The following is a 16,520-nucleotide window of genomic DNA, read 5'->3' on the forward strand; positions in this document are numbered from 1 at the left end:
TTTTTTTCCTTTTTAAAACATTTTCTTTAAAAAAATTCCTGGAAAGTCACATTATTGATTGCTACAGGTGAATTGTTTTCCCAGAGAAATGTTATCACATGAGTATCTTACTGGGATCAGGGGAGATTTCCTAAAGATTCTTATCTTCATTTTCTCTCTGTCTTTGTCTCTGTCTTTGTCTCTGTCTCTCTCCCTCTTTCTCTCTTTCTCTCTCTGTCTCTCTGTCTCTGTCTCTGTCTTTCTCTCTCTCTCTCTCTCTCTCTCTCTCTCTCTCTCTCTCTCTCTCTCTCTCTCTCTCTCTCTCTCTCTGTCTCTCTCTCTGTCTCTGTCTCTCTCTCTCTCTCTCTCTCTCTCTCTGTCTCTCTCTCTCTCTCTCTCTCTCTCTCTCTGTCTCTCTCTCTCTCTCTCTCTCTCTCTCTCTCTCTCTCTCTCTCTCTCTATATATATATATATATATATATATATATAGAATCTCCCTCCTTCCATCTCTCTGTCTCTGTCTCTCTATCTCTCTCTGTCTCTCTCTGTCTCTCTCTGTCTCTGTCTCTCTCTCTGTCTCTGTCTCTCTCTCTCTCTCTCTCTCTCCCCCCCTCTCCCCCCTTTCTCTGTTTCCCTCCCTTCCTCCTTATCTTCCTTTTTCTCTCTCTCTATATCTCCCTCCTTCCCTCCTTCCATCTCTCTGTCTCTGTCTGTCTCTCTCACCCTCCCTCCTTCTCCCCCTTCATCATTACTATCCTTTCTATTTCCCTGTCTACCTTCAGCCCTACCTGTGTTTCTCCTCATATTCTTTTCCAGTCAACCCTCACTGAGATGTTTATAAAAATGATTTGGAAAGCTTGCAAATGTAAAATATGATTGTATTTCTTTTTTCATCCTTTCATTCCTCTTTCCTTGTGATTTCCTGACTTCTACCTTTTTATTTCCTGCCAGTCAAAAACTCTTCTATATCTTTGCTGTGAGGTTTCAGTATTTCTCTTGTGTAATATGCTAGTGACCTTGAAGGTTATAATCCCTATACCAAGAGAGGCAAGTGTTAGGATCTGTAACGTATTCATTTTCCTAAAAAAAAAAAAAAAAGTTTACAAAATGGCTTGGGTGAGATCCTTTTTAATTATAGCAATGAGATTTTGTATGTGGTATTAGAATTTGCCCCCAAAATAAACCACTGAAAAAGCTCTAAAAGTTGGCAATCATACAGTTAAGGAATTTTCTAGTTTGTTAAATATTGCTATGGGGTTAAAGAGAGTTATTTTTATTTTATACCTACTCATGATTCTTTGGCTCCATTGTTGTAATTTTGGGGTTCTGAGGATGAGAGTAGGAATGTAGCAGTACACAATTTTTCAGTAAGTCAGTTTGGTTGGCTCTCAGGCTTTCTCTGGAATGCTTGATCTTCTTTCATTCACTAGTCCATTTTCACTTTCTCATCACCTCTCTCTTTTAGCTTGCTCATTTTAAAAAAATTTAGTCAACTCCTGCCATTGAGTAAACCTCGGAACTGAGAAAGGGAGAAAGTGTGAAGTTAGAGAAGAAACAACATCCTCTTTATCAAGATCAGATAATGTTTTGTGGTCTGAACTTAGTAACAAAAACCATCTAGGAGAAGATGGCACCTTCTCTTGTCATCTCCTTATAAAATGTGGTGATTTGCTTTTCCTATTTTAATACTTCACTTATTTTTACTTCTATAAATGAGAATACATATATATATGTGTGTATATATGTATAAATACACATATTATATATGCATACATATATCACATAACACATCTCATCTCATCTCATTTTATATTTACTACCACAAACATCACTACCATTGGAAAACATGGAAAACATATTTTGCCTTCCAAAGTAGAGCTTTCTTTTCTCTGCTCCTAGTGAATAATCAGTTGTGGCAGTGGATTACCCTACAAAATTTAAAATCAAGGCCAAAAAGAAGAACCAGCTTTTTAAGGAAAAGGATTCTCAAAGGAAACAAAGCACCACTTAGTTTTGACCTATGAAATTTGTTTCCTAAAGGAGAAGGAAGCTTGCTTCATCTTCCTCTGCTAGCTACAGTGAGGACAGTTATTTGAGATCTGTAACTAACCTGGGGGCACTTAAATCTCTTCGTAAAATAAACATGTGAGGCATCTTCTGTAAAATGGGAATCTGTTGTGGAAATAATCAAGTAATTGCTATAAAAATAGTATATTAGAATTGGTATATACACAGCAACAAGAAGACTACACGATGGTCAATTCTGATGGACGTGGCTGTCTTCAATATTGAGATGATTCAAATCAGTTCCAATTGTTCAGTGATGAAGAGAGCTATCTATTCTCAAGAGGACTGTGGATACTGAGTGTGGACACAACATAACATTCTCACTTTCTGTTCTTGTTTGCTTGCATTTTGTTTTCTTTCTCAGTTTTTTTTCCCCATCTTTATCGAATTTTTCTTGTACAGAAAGATAACTATATAAATGTATCTACATATATTGGATTTAACATATATTTTAACATATTTAACATATATTGGACTACTTGCCATTTAGGAGAAGAGGTGGGAGAAAGAAGGGCAAAATTTGGAACAAAAGGTTTTGCAAGGGTCACTGTTGAAAATACCCATGCATATGTTTTGTAAATAAAAAGTTTTAATAAAATTTTTTAAAAATTTAAAAAAAGAATATATATAAATGCAGAGTGCCTGATTCTTTGTGACGTTGGGGACCATTATATGCCAATACTATCGGTAAGTTTTCTTGACAAATATGCTGGAGTACTTTGTCATGTCCTTCTCCAATGAAGAAAGGTCATATTTGCATATTACATGGCCATGATTTTTTTTCTTTATGGATTGAAGGAAGAGACAGATCATGTCCCAAAAAACTTAGCTAAATGATGTTGGTCTTTGGGTCTGGAGCTATAGTATCTTAGGTATTGGAAAATACTAATGTGAAATTTCCCTTTTCCACAGCAAGACCAGCAAGTCGTACTAATTTAAGAGTATGAGAGAATTGCCTTGATACTCAAAAGTTAAATCATTTGCCCTTGGTCACAAAGCTAGTATATGTCACAGTCTGAACCTGAAACTTGGACTTCCTGACTTGAAGGCTAGCCCTTTATTTCCTATATTATGTTCCCTTTGAATTATAGCTTTCTAAATGAAGGATACTGTGAAAGACTTTTGCACTACTTTAATGCAGCCAATTGGAGTCTAAGCTTGTTAGCATGATCCTAGATCCAAGCTTAGAAATGGTTGAATTGAAAGGAGTGGCCATTTCTTCTTCATCTGTCATGCTTAAACTAAAGTCAGGGATGTTTTACAAATGCATGGCTCATAAGTTAAGCAAATTTTACCAGTTCCTTTGGTGTTACACCATTACATCTTATGTATTCATCAGTTATTTTGGCTCTTTCTGTCAAAGTGTTCCCTGCCTCTCCCCACTTCCCTAGAAATCTTCACCTAGAAATAGGCTGTCTGGCTAGCCTGTATCAATAGGCTATTTTGCCAGTTTTTTTAAAATTTTTTTTATTAAAGCTTTTTATTTTCAAAACATATGGATGGATAATTTTTCAACATGGATCCTTACATAGCCTTGTGTTCTAAATTTTCCCCTTCTTTCCCCCATCCCCTTCTCTAGATGGCAAGCAATCCAATATATGTTATACATGTTAAAATATATGTTAAATCCAATATATGCAGACATTTATACAATTATCTCGCTACAGAAAAATCAGATCAAAAAGGAAAGAAAATGAGTAGGGAAAACAAACTGCAAGCAAAAAATTAACAAAAAGAGTGAGAATGTTATGTTATGATCTATACTTGGTTCCCACAGTTTCCTCTTTGGGTGTAGATGGATCTCTTCATCACAAGATCATTGGAGCTATATTTGCCATTTTCATATTAATGTATAGGGAATAGAATCTGTAACAAAGTGGGGTACAAAAACTTAAACTCCATGTCTTCTGGGATAATCTAACCTGACTCTTTTCTTCTTCTGGAAAATTAATTTTTGAAACTACAGAAGCACCTGAGCTGACTCCTAACATGAATTGGTATGATCCCACCCAAAAAGTATGGCATATTTTTCACTATTAGACCCCGGAGATGAAACAGTAATAGAAAATAGGTCTTTCAGATTTCTTCTTAAGCCTTCACATAAAAAAAAAAAATTACATAAATAGTATAAATGGTAATAAACCAGGGCAGGATTTTGTGCTGAAGTAGCTCTGCTAAGAAGCAAAGGCCCCAGGGCATTGCTCCATAGCAGTGTCACTACCCTGCTAAGCAAACCTTTTTCTCCCCTGTTATTTCAGTCCTTGAGGATCTTTCTTATATCCTAAATGCATCTCTAGGGCTTCCTCCCCATGTCATTAGCTATAATGAGGAAGAAATACATCTCCCTATAGAGGAAATGTATTGTGCTATAATGGTACCTAGGGCTGACTCCATTTGAAGGAAGACAAAGTCACTTTATAAGCTAATGATTTGCAGCTATGTTGCACCCAGATCAGACCAGAGGCAAGTTCTGCCATACAAGCCAGCACTTTCCCTTGCTCTATTGCATTTCTAGGCTGGGCATTAATTGTTTTGCCCCAAGTGCCCTGTCAGCTTGTCCCCTCTAGCATTCAGTCTAGACCCAATATCTGTCTGGCCTTCTGGCATCTCATGGCATTTTCAATTGAAAGTGATAGATACCACACTCCTTCCTGGCTTTCTGATCACACTTCTGCCTTCTCTGTTTCACTCAGTGACATTTTCATCTTTGCTATTTTCTCTCTTTTCCTCTTCCAAAAGAATGTCAGGTCTTTGTGGGCAGAGACCCTTTCATTTACGTTTTTATATTCCAAACATCTACATGTTTTAGGCACCTAATAACTTCCTGCCAATTGTATTTTTGGTGGACTTTGCTAAAGGTTGTGATTTCATTTGTTTTGAACTCAACTTGTGTGTGTGTGTTGCCCTATATTCTGTTCTATACTGGGCTCTACACACACTAGGCAAACATTAAAAGCTCACTAACATCCTGAATAAGGAGGGGATTAATTTTACCGGACTTTGTTGCATATATTACATAAATCTTCCTCAGCTTAGTATTGAATTTTTCCTTATCTTTTTCTATATCAAAGCTATACCTTTTCTCACTTTTAAAAAATCATAACCCTTTTTGTGTATATTCAAAAGATGAATGGAAGCTTGTAATTTGTAAACTTATTTGTAAAAGACTTATAAAAACAAAAATCATCAGTAAATTGTATCTCCTTTCCACCTGGCAAATGACAGAGAAACAATGACAGAAAAACAAATTACAAGGTTATTTATTCTCTGCCCATACACACAAGTGTTATATTCTCCTGGGATATATGCACGAACATTTATGAACAGAGAACATGCAAGGGGAAATAATACATAGACAAGACATGTGTGTAACACACCTATAATGCTACAAAATCTCCAACACCTTTAACTGTGTTTCATTTCAATTCATATTCTTAAACTTTCATTTTTGCCTCCCTTTTCCTTTATAACTATATTAAATTAATATTATGGTATTGTATTGGTAACTAATTTTTAATTTGTGATCTACTGCTTTCCTCCTGTTAAGATCCATTTCCTGAAAAAGTCCTTCAGTCTCTGAAGGGGTATGGCTAAAAAAAACAATTGTTCCTAACTCCCAAGTGCTCTTTAGCTGGATTGGAAATTACTCCACTCAACTGGGAAACCTAAAGTTCTGTTTTAAGTATAAACAATGTCCTGTCTACTTGAGTCTTTCCCTAGAATAGGAACCCTCTGTCCTTGATCCACTCCATTAGAGTTTAGGGCAACCAGCTCTTGAAAGAGTAAATTAGCCACAAAGGTCCAGATGCCTAAGGCTACTGAAGCTCAATCAAGTCATGTTCTCAGCTGGAGGAGCGGAAGACTTTTAGCTCACCTCCTCATTAAGTGTCCACCAATCAGAGTTGAGATTCCCTTGTCTGGGGAGTTCCTTGTTAGAGAGTACACATCTGATCTAAGGAGTTTTTGAGTCTCCTTTGGGATCTCTGGTTACTGAAAGAAACCACTGGACCACTGCTCTTTATTAGCTTATTAATTACCTAAAAACTGTCAGGGATTTTCATTTATGACAATAAGTTACATTTCTGTGGTACTTAATTCATCTATGCCTCCTCTCAGATATTCTCTATTTTTCAGGAGAGAAATCCTAGATAATAAAGATCCTTTCCTAAGACCACATAAATAGTTAATGAAAGAGCCAAGACTAGTTCTCAGGTCTCTTTCTATTACCCATGTTTCTCTTTTTTTCTGTGGCTATACTGTAATCACATCTGACTTAAATCCCTGTATGGGTATAGTTCTTGGTTATGAGATGTCTAGGGTATTTTACAAGGATGTTGTTATCTTGTTATCTTTGGGGGGACCTCTGTTATAAAATGGTAACTCATTCTTGGATGTACTTAACAACATAGCATGTTATCGCATGTAAAGCTCATATAATACAGAGAACAAGAATGACAGAATTTTGTAGTGAGAAGATACTTTAGTGGTCATTTGGTCCAAGCCATACCTGAGAAAGAACCCCTGCTACAACATATAAAACAAGTATTCATCCATCTTCTCTGCTTGGAAATGTACCTGCTGAGGAGAACCTCCTTACCTGTGCTTTTGGATAACTAATTGCTAGGAAAGTGTTCCTTCTATTAAACCTAAATGTGTCCTCCTGCTGCTCCTAGTTCTTTTTATAGTGGTGGGCTAGGGAGAGGAAAGCTTTTCCTGGAAATTTCAAATACTAACATGTAGCTATGTCTCTCCCATGAGCTTTTTTTTTTTTTGTAGAGCTCAGCTTTTTAAAACTGTGGTCGTGACCCCCTTTTGGGGTCTCACAAACTGAATGTGGGAATTGGGAAATTATGATTTATTATCAGTAAATGTTTGAGTTGTATACCTATTTTATACACCTATAAAGCCCCAGGGTCATGTAAAAATTTCTTGGGCAAAAGGGGTCACAAGTGGAAAAAGTTTTAAGAAGTGCTGCTTTAGACTAAACAGCCCTGATTCCTTCAGCTAATATTCCATATGTTAGAGGCACACAACTTTGAACAATCCTGTTTGCCTTTCTCTGAATACTCTGACTTAGCGTCATTTAGCATTTCTAAAAGTGTCATTCCCCCAAATTGAAAATGGTCTTCCAAATGTTTCCTGACCCAGGTAAGAGTGCAGAAGGACTATCACTTCTTGGCTTTGGAAACTGGGCCTCTTTCAGTCAATTCCAGTGTTTTCTTGGCTGCCTCAATATACTGCTGATCCAAATAGAATCCCCTGAAAAGTCTCATAACTGCTTCACACAAACTGTTGTCTAATCCTTCCTTCCACTTTTTGTAATTGGGAAGTTGACTTTTTAAAACTCAGGTATTAATACCTGATTTTTATCCATAAAGAATTTTGTTTTATTTGTTTTAAGAGTCAGCTTATTGGTCTAGCCTGTCAAAATTTTTTTGGATCTTGACTCCATCCTCTCTTGTATTAAATGGTACCTTCCAATTTTGTGTCATCTGCTAATGTGATAAGCATGTTTGCCTTTATTAAGTAATTGGTAAATATATATATATATATATATATATATATATATATATATATATATATATATATTAGTCAACAGCACAGGGGCCCTTTATCGGTCTCCAGCCCATTCCACTACAGATTTTGCCAAGTTGACGTTGGCTCATAAATGGCTGTTTCTGATGTCATCTAATTGTATCCTCCATCTAGGCTCCATCTCTCTGTAAAATAAAGATACTTTAATAAATGTTTTATCAAAACCTAGGTACAACATCTGTTTCCTTAACTTGATCTACAGTTTAATAACCCTATTCCACCCTTCAAAAAAAAGTCTGGTTAGTCTAACATGACCTGTTTTTGATAAAGCCAGTGCTGGTTCTTTGTCATCACTGTTTCCTTTTTGAGAAATTCACTAGTTCTCCTTAATGAGCAAGTTTGGAATTTTACCAACTCAAGGGCCTGTGGTTATCTATATGCTTTACTGTGCATGGGTTCTGGAGATTTTGGAGTTAAGAATTTGAGCTCCAAATTCCAGTTTTACTTCTTTGACCCACTCTGGAATTTTGAGGTAAATTAGTTAATAATCTTCTTGTTAGTTTCCTTATTTCTAAGCTGAGATCTTTGGATTAGCTGATTTTTAAATTTTGATTCAACTTAAGGATTCTTAGTCTTAATGTTAATATTCAAATACATAAATAATAATTATCATACTGATTATTATTAACATTACATAATATTTACAGTAACGTCTACCAAATTCTTTATGTCTAAACTGAAAACTTCCAACTAGTTTCCTAGATTTGATTCAATTCATGGTTTCAAAGTTTTAATATTAATATGCAAACATAAAGACATAATTACCATAACAATTATATAATGACATAATATTTAAGTTATATGAAAACTTATTTTTATTATGTTACATGTGATATAAAATAATACATAATATATTACTTATTATGTCCTATGATGTGCTTTATAATATAATATTTATTATTAAAAGCATAAGTAATCTGTGATCTTGTTATAAATAATTCTGTCTACAATTAAGATATTATTCATGTAATTATAATCAATCAGGTATTTATCACATTCCTAAACAGTGTTTGGCACTGTGCTAGAACAAAAATGAATACAGAAGGAACTTAGATTTTCATTTTGGGAAACTATATACAAATGTATATAATAGATATGAATATATATGTATATATATACATACATATGGTCATTTTGAAAGGGAAGGCACTATGTGCAAATTTATTATCAAGTAATGATGGAGGATACATTTAAATGACATCAACTATCTGAATAGTCTCAAAAAATAGTCATAAATTAGCCAATGTCAACTTGACAAGGTCTGTAGTGGAGTGGGCTGGAGACCGATAAAGGACCCTGTACTACTGACTATTCTTTGCCAAGGATGATTATTCTCATCTTTTTATTTTTTGTGAATTTCTCAGCTTCAGTAGAGTAGAGGAAAAAAAATCTCAGGTTCCCCTAGATAATGAATGGTTCAGAGGAAGCTATTGAAAAAAGACAAAGAGAGTGCTTGGTGGGAGAAGGACAGGAAATGCAGAGGGAATATTGCCAGAGTTGCACATGGGACAGAAATATGTGTCACTTAACTACAGCACAGGCACTGGGTAGGGAGGAGAGGAGGAATAAAGCATCCTGTTAAACTGGAGAGAGAGGGCATTTCATGGCTGGGGGTAAGGAGCTTAGTTTTAACAGAATGGGTCATAAAATATGTTGTCAGACAGTAAGCACTGTGGAATGGAGGAGTCAAAGCAACTGCAAGTGAATGCATGAATTGGATTGGTCTTTGCTATAGATCCTAATTCCATTTTTATTTTGGTGTTTTTATCCAGTTTTTAAAAATTAACTGTTTTAGTCTCTCAATCACATATGCCGAGAGCAGAAGATCATTGGGTTCTAAAAAGATTTCTAAAAAGAATGAGTAATGCTTTCTCTAGGAGGAAGATGCACTTGCCCTCTGCAGTAATATGAAGCTTGGTTTAGAGCTGGCCAGCCCCTTTGGACATTGGGTTCTTTTGTTTTCTCTGGCCCCAGAAACCCATCTCTCCTGATGTGGGGAAGGGGACCTGCAGGGCAGAGGCACTGTTAAACGGCACTTGAGTGGTGCTGCAGGGAGAGAGCTGCCTCTGACCACTGCTGCTGATGCCCCCCCAAAGGGACCAAACCTTCTTGAGCCACGTTCCCTCATTCGTTGATGTCACTGAAGGTTCTTTCTAGTTTTTTGGTCTGTGATTTTAGGGTTACATTTATAATGAAATTGTCTTATGTCCATTAGAAACCTGATAATTCAAACTCCTCCTGGATTTTATGAGATTTTTAAACATAATTAATACTTAGGGCCTTATGTTGTTTTGACAGATTATTCATTGAGTTATTTAAAATATAGGCCTAAGGTAAATTTAAACTTTTAAAATCATTTTTCATTTTACTACATAGTGTTGGTATCTCAGTTTATAAAACAGGTTTCATTTGAAGGGAATCAAGTTATGTTGTTGAAGGTGATTCTACAACTGGAGCTTATCACAAATTTGGGCGGATCTTGTCTCCACATCTGCTTTCTCCTTATGAATTATAGTTTGGCACATGGTAGATATGAGCAGGCTTACAACAGATTAAAATAAGAAATTATGCAACAGAAATGATGTAATTGCTGCTATCCAAGAATCATATAGCCAGGAAAAATAAAAGGCTGGTCACACAGCTAGATCTAGCCATAGATTAATGGATGGATAATCCATACAGTCCATTGCCTATACTTGGAAATTGAGGAAGACAAAATAGTTAGGCCTTATGTGGTGAATTTATCAAAGATTAGGCAGATGTGATTGATTGTAGTCTGAATTACTGGAAATAATTTCCATATTGATGAGACAATAGATTAGTTAAAATACTGTGTTTTTAGAGTATAGATATCAAAAAATATATGTGATTTAATTTTATTTTTCTTTGTATATTTTTAGTCTTTTAAACTTATGGCAAGTTATATTTGTTATTCTTAGGGAAATCCATCTGTGCTGCTTATGGTACTTAGTCATGTTAAGATTATGTCTTTCATGTTCTCTTCCAATCTCACTCTGGGACATATATAGAAAAAATATTCTGAAACTATAGCCAGCATACTTAGCTCAGTTGCTTGGCAAGCAAAATGTTATATTTATTAAATTGGTAATTATGATGTTGTAAGATGCACATATACAAAAAGATGTGTTATGTTTACATATACATATAAAAATTCCCATTTATTTAGGATGTTTCAATAAATAAATATTTTGGTAAAACAAAAATGAAATAATCTGGTTAACTGAGATTTTATATATATATATATATACATATATATATATATATAATGTAGATATATGTACAACAAAATACATTTTATTGTAAATATGTATACGTTTGTATATTGATGTGTTATATACCCATGAGTTCATTCATATATATGTGTGCATTCAAATTCATACAATACTTATTTAGATATGCACACACACCAGTCATGTATTATACATTTACAGGGGATAAAGACTTAACTTAAAAAATATCCTGAGGGTGATATAATATTTTTTACTGATTTCACAGTCAGGCAGTGCCTTGGGGTCATCTCTTTAAATAAGTTTACCATTGGACCAGATCATAAATCTGAGTGGTATAGGAAATCTAAATTATGATGACTGTGAGTCACTCTGTGAAGTGTGTGTATGTTTGTGTGTCTTAAAAAGAGTTCTTAGTAATTGGTTTATTTGCTTGTTATTTTTATCTATTTCATTAAAGCAGAATGTGGAAGAATTTGTTTCTCTACATCTTCCCTTCCTCAATCAAGATTTCTAGTTGCTGGAAGTTTTCATTTCCTTGGATTTCAAATAAATGGTTTTTATTGTGTGAATCATGATATTGAAGAAATTGGCAAAAACTCTTAAATTCTGCTTAATGTAACAAATTGCATTATAATTTATGATTAAGAAACTTCTAATGTGAAATAATTTGAAAGCTTCTCTATTTAAGTCACCTATTCCCTTGACATTAGTACTTTGTGAATCAGAATTAGAACTGGAAAATCCATACTAATAGCATGGAAGAACTCAAACAGCTGGGCAGCTTTCCTACATGGAGTCTTGGGTATTTTTTTTTTTTTTTTTTTTGGTGTGTGTGTGGGGGGTTTTGGCTCTTTGTGCAGTCCTATCTGCTCTATGACATTCCTGTTATTTAGCTCTATAACCTGTGGAGAGGGGAAAAAATTAGGCTGATGAATGGAAAGGGCAAGAAGTCAGAAAGGCAGTCACCCTTTTGTCCACACTTTCACCTTGAGGGGAATGTTGTCTAAGAAGAAACAGAAATCTTTTATTGTCAATTTTGCTCCATTGTTGACAGAATTGCAAAAATAATTCCCTCTTTAAAAATAATCAAGCACAGTTGAACAATTTTTGAATGTTTAAAACATAGAAATATGTACCTTTCTATACCAATATGTATATAAATTGATTATTAGTATTTTAATATACAATATATAGAATATATAGTATGTTCTTTATATTGCTTAAAGTAAAATTTACCTTTCTTAGTTTTCATCAGGATATTTGGTGACTGACTTTACAAACTACCACCCTAACCACTACCATTTGAAGCTTCAAAGGAATTTTTACCAATTTTAGTCTCTAAAATGCCTTAGCCACTTATAACGTGAGAGAACCATTTGTACATATTTAGATTTTCCTAATGAGACTGTTAGAGTTTAATTCTGTCAACCTGGAAATGTCACATAAAAGTTGACATTTAAGTTGTAACTTGGACTTGCTCTGTTCTCCTTCTGTTCTTTCCTTAAACAGCCACAGAAAAGTGGAAGCTTACGTAGTAGTCATGGGCCCAAGTATAAATAATGCCTTTTAGATTTCCTGATTTGTTATTGGATTGTGGCTAATTGTGTGATGTAGAGGACAGAAGTCCTGATTTCAGGAAGACCAAGGATTCTGCTTGGATTTCAGATACATGGAGTTTGATGTATGAAACACATGTTCATGATATTAAGCAAATTACTCAAAACCCTAATGTGAACAAGTTTTATTAAACATGATTTGCTTTATGATTAACGATTAAGAGGATACTTAACCTTTTGACTTCTGTTTCCTTTGATAATATGAAAATAATAATACCTATTTCGTAAAGCCATTGTGAGATTCAAGTTAGATAATGGATGTAATGTGCTTTGTGAGATTTAGAACATTTTTAAAAATCATTATGATAACCAGTGTTTCAGACTTAGTAATGTTTTGGTAATATAGCAATACAGCTTCCTTAATGACAACATATATAAAATAATTATTTTGCAGACTCATGGTTCCGTCAATTATCCCAGTGAGGGGGGGTAAATTTTAAGAGAAGAATGTGCTTTTTCTTCAATTGTCAAAGGCTTTAAATGTTTGTAAATTTTATAATTTTTAATACAGGAAACCTTATTTTATTAGTTTTAGGGTAATGAAGGAAGCAACTGGTTATATATAGGCCTTAAAAGTCCCTTTAAAGTCCACCAAACAAGATTGTGTATAGTAGTTTGGGATATGAAGAAGTCCGTCACTGATTTCAAACTTCCTTTGGAATAATTTCATTTTCTAGGGAACAAATTTTTGCTGACAATATAAACACAAGAATCAATTGGAAATTTGGAAATTCACTATCTAGAGAATCTAATCTTTTTTATTTAAAGATCCATTTTAGAATCAGAATTACACAACTACTGACTTGATCATAATGTATAGGCAGAATAACAAAAATCCACTTAGTTTTAATTTAGATGTCCCTTATTTGTAAGTTATATTATTTTCCCTTTACCGGTCCTTATCATATGTAACTTTCTCAGTTTTAATTTCACCAGTGAAATCAATACTTCTTAAAAATGTGAAATACCATATTGATCCTCAAAATATATATTGATTAAAACTAAGATGTAACCTATAATTATCCTCCTAGTAAAAGGAATGACATCAGAATTGGTAAAGACCAAAAGAAGAGGAGTGATGTAAATAAGTATAATGGTTATGTGAATGGAAAGAGGTCCTGAGCCTTCCTTTCCTGGCCTAACTTTAGGGGTGGGAATCATTTATAGGAAATGTGGATTTAGCTGAATGTTTATCATCAAATGCTCTAAGAATCTAAGTTTGTAATATAAAACAAAGCTGAAATTATTGCTTCTTCTAACAATATAGATCTTTCATATTCCCCAAGGCATGGTTTTTTTTTCCCCTTCCCCTCAGGTTCATGACACACTCAACTGCATTCCTTTTTTCTCCATCCCAAATGTCCTCCAGCCATTCATTATAATATGTTGCATGGATGGGGTGAGATACCACTTCTGTGTTAAGTTAGAAAGTTAGTCATGAGCCCTTACTTTCCCCTAACCTCCTAGATACATCAGCTACTCCCTCTTTTCTATATTCCTGGAGGAGAGGTTTTCCTTTAAAAAAGGAAGGGAAGTGGCCACAGGCCCACCTCCTAATGCCAGCTAGATTATTGACTCATTTATCTAGAATATCTGGTTATGAATTTTTCACTTCATTCTGGGAAATTATCAGTAATTACATTTCTACACTTCAAAACCCCAGCCAAAGAGAATATGCTCTGCTGAAATAATGTAGATTTGTCTGTTCTTTCTTCCACAGGGTTCTCAACTCTATTTGAGCAAGGATGAATACAGTTTAGCAATTCATTGGTTGTGACTGGATTTATCATACTTTTTTTTTTTTTTTTTGCCCAGGGTCACACAGCTAGGAAGTGTTAAGTGTCTGAGGCCGAATTTGAACTCAGATCCTCCTGACTTCAGGGCTGGGGCTCTATCCACTGGGATACCTAGCTGCCCTGACAAATTCTTAAGAAATGGAGATTCAAAGGCCTGATACTCCTCTGAGAGGGGCAGAGAGGCAAAGGGACAGGAGAAACTGCAGGAATCATTGGACTTCAGACCTGGGGATGGCTATCTTGGTGACCCAGCATCCCCCATAAGTTTTCATTCCTCAGTGCTCTGGATCCCACGACTGGTGCATTTCTCCCCCAGTCACACTAGTCGTCTTCCTTGTGCTGGAATGGTACCTGCATGTTTGTCCTCCTCCCGGCCCTTTGGCTGTTCTTCTACCACTTGGGATGGGAGAGGGTCAGTTGGAGGGTGGGCTCCCTGGATGTTTAGAGGTGGAATTGCAGGGTCATTTCTGCCCCAATCATGAGGGATCCATATCTTCTTAGCACTAACAAGACTTGACATATTTTGCACACAGCTAGTCTAAATTTTGGAGAGTAAATTCTTCTGTTGTCTTACTTAATCTGGTCCTGTGGCTTCATAGGAAACGATTCCCTCTTTGTGTGATGTCTGTTGGCTCTGATCAGAGTCTCTGGCTTGAGAATTCTTTTTATCTTTACCTATATTTCTTAATAAAAATAATTAGACCCTCATAAAAACAAACTGTAGTAGGTAATGAGATTGTTTTGTATATACTATGGAGGTTTATTGCTTTGATGTGGGCCAGCTATTCTCCAAACCTGCCTGACTCTCCCTGACTCATCTACCACTTTTTGCCAATTCTGCTCTTCCCTCCTCATTTCTTGATTTCCACCAATTACAGATCTGTTTCTTTAACTATTTGGTGCCATTACAATCAATTTTAAAATATATTTTGTGCATATTTATTTCTCAGTGTAGACTCACATTTTTATGGTGTTTACAACTATATAAGAGGGATTTAGATCATTTAGTCTGACCTCATTAGTTCAGGAACCTAAGACCTACAGAGATTATACTGATTTCCCCCACAATCATACAAGTAGTAACATCACCAGTATTTAATCCCAGGTCCTTTCATTCCTTAAAAAGAAATTCACTTAGGAGTTTGGCTTTCAATGGATAGCAGCTGATACTTGGTCCAACTGAATTTATACGAGGCCTGAGCATTTTATTCATTTTGTCTGCTTTTTAATGTATCAGCTTATAACACATTTTATTTTATTTTATTACAGCTTTTTATTTACAAGATATATGCAGGGTAATTTTTCAGCATTGACAATTACAAAACCTTTTGTTTGAATTTTTCCCCTCCTTCCCCCCACCCCTTCCCCCAGATGGCAGGTTGAACAATACATGTTAAATATGTTAAAGTATAAGTTATAACACATTTTAAACACAGGTTTTTGCCCAGCAATTTCCATCACTTGGATCAATAACTTTACTTTTTCATTTCTTAGATAGTTCTGAAAAGCTTCTAGGTCAAGAAGATGAATATTCATGTAATATGCATCTTACATTAAATATATCTAATGAAACCTAATGTGTTAAAGACCCCTAGATTTCAAATAAACCCATAGGAATAGGAGAGAGTTGGTTCTGTGGTATATTGCTATTATAGTGACGTTGTAGACAAGGATCCTTATTGTTGGTTCTGAGAGTTCAAAATATGAGAACTCCTTCCACTGGAAAACATGGCAACTCAGCTTTGATCTAGGACTTAGGAAATAAATTCCAGGGAGTTGCTTGAGGAACCCTAAATTATAACCTTTCAGTAGCAAAGTGAAAAACCTATCATATACTTTTGAATCTTGCCTCTGACCTTTTCTACCCGGGTGATTCTGGACAAGGCACTTAATATTTGAGTTGCCTTAGTTTCCTTATCTGTAAAAAGAGATTATCAAAAAGTTGGTGCCTCACAGTTGCTGTGAGGACCAAATGAGATATGTAGAAAGCCCTTTACACACCTTTAAACACTATATAAATGCTAGCTATTTTCACTGTTACTGGAATCACGCGGGGTTTAAATTTTCCTCCTCACAAGATTGGATTCATGTTGTTTTATAATCTAATCTTGTTTTCTAATCTCTTTTTTGATGTAAAATTTTTTTTCTTATTTTTTTAAACCCAAGGAAGAGCACATGCTTTTTTACTTTGTTAGATAAAAGCTTTTACTCTTTTT

The 16,520-nt window shown here is 35.1% G+C and overlaps 1 protein-coding gene across 10 annotated transcripts in view; it reads left to right on the forward strand.

Annotated features, from left to right (window-relative positions):
- The window catches only part of CCNY (cyclin Y), a 256,186-nt gene that overhangs the window by 210,832 nt on the left and 28,834 nt on the right, over positions 1-16,520 (forward strand). Inside the window, exon 1 of one of the 10 annotated variants that reach the window (XM_074267126.1) lies at positions 11,679-11,718. The exons of 8 other annotated variants lie outside the window; for them this stretch is intronic. The gene's annotated coding sequence lies outside the window, so the exon portion shown is untranslated. Of the gene's footprint in view, positions 1-11,678; positions 11,747-16,520 lie in introns of those variants that run through there. One more of the 10 variants, XM_074267125.1, reaches the window with a different exon arrangement.

This window comes from Sminthopsis crassicaudata, chromosome 5, assembly GCF_048593235.1.
Source record: "Sminthopsis crassicaudata isolate SCR6 chromosome 5, ASM4859323v1, whole genome shotgun sequence".
Lineage (NCBI taxonomy): Eukaryota > Metazoa > Chordata > Mammalia > Dasyuromorphia > Dasyuridae > Sminthopsis > Sminthopsis crassicaudata.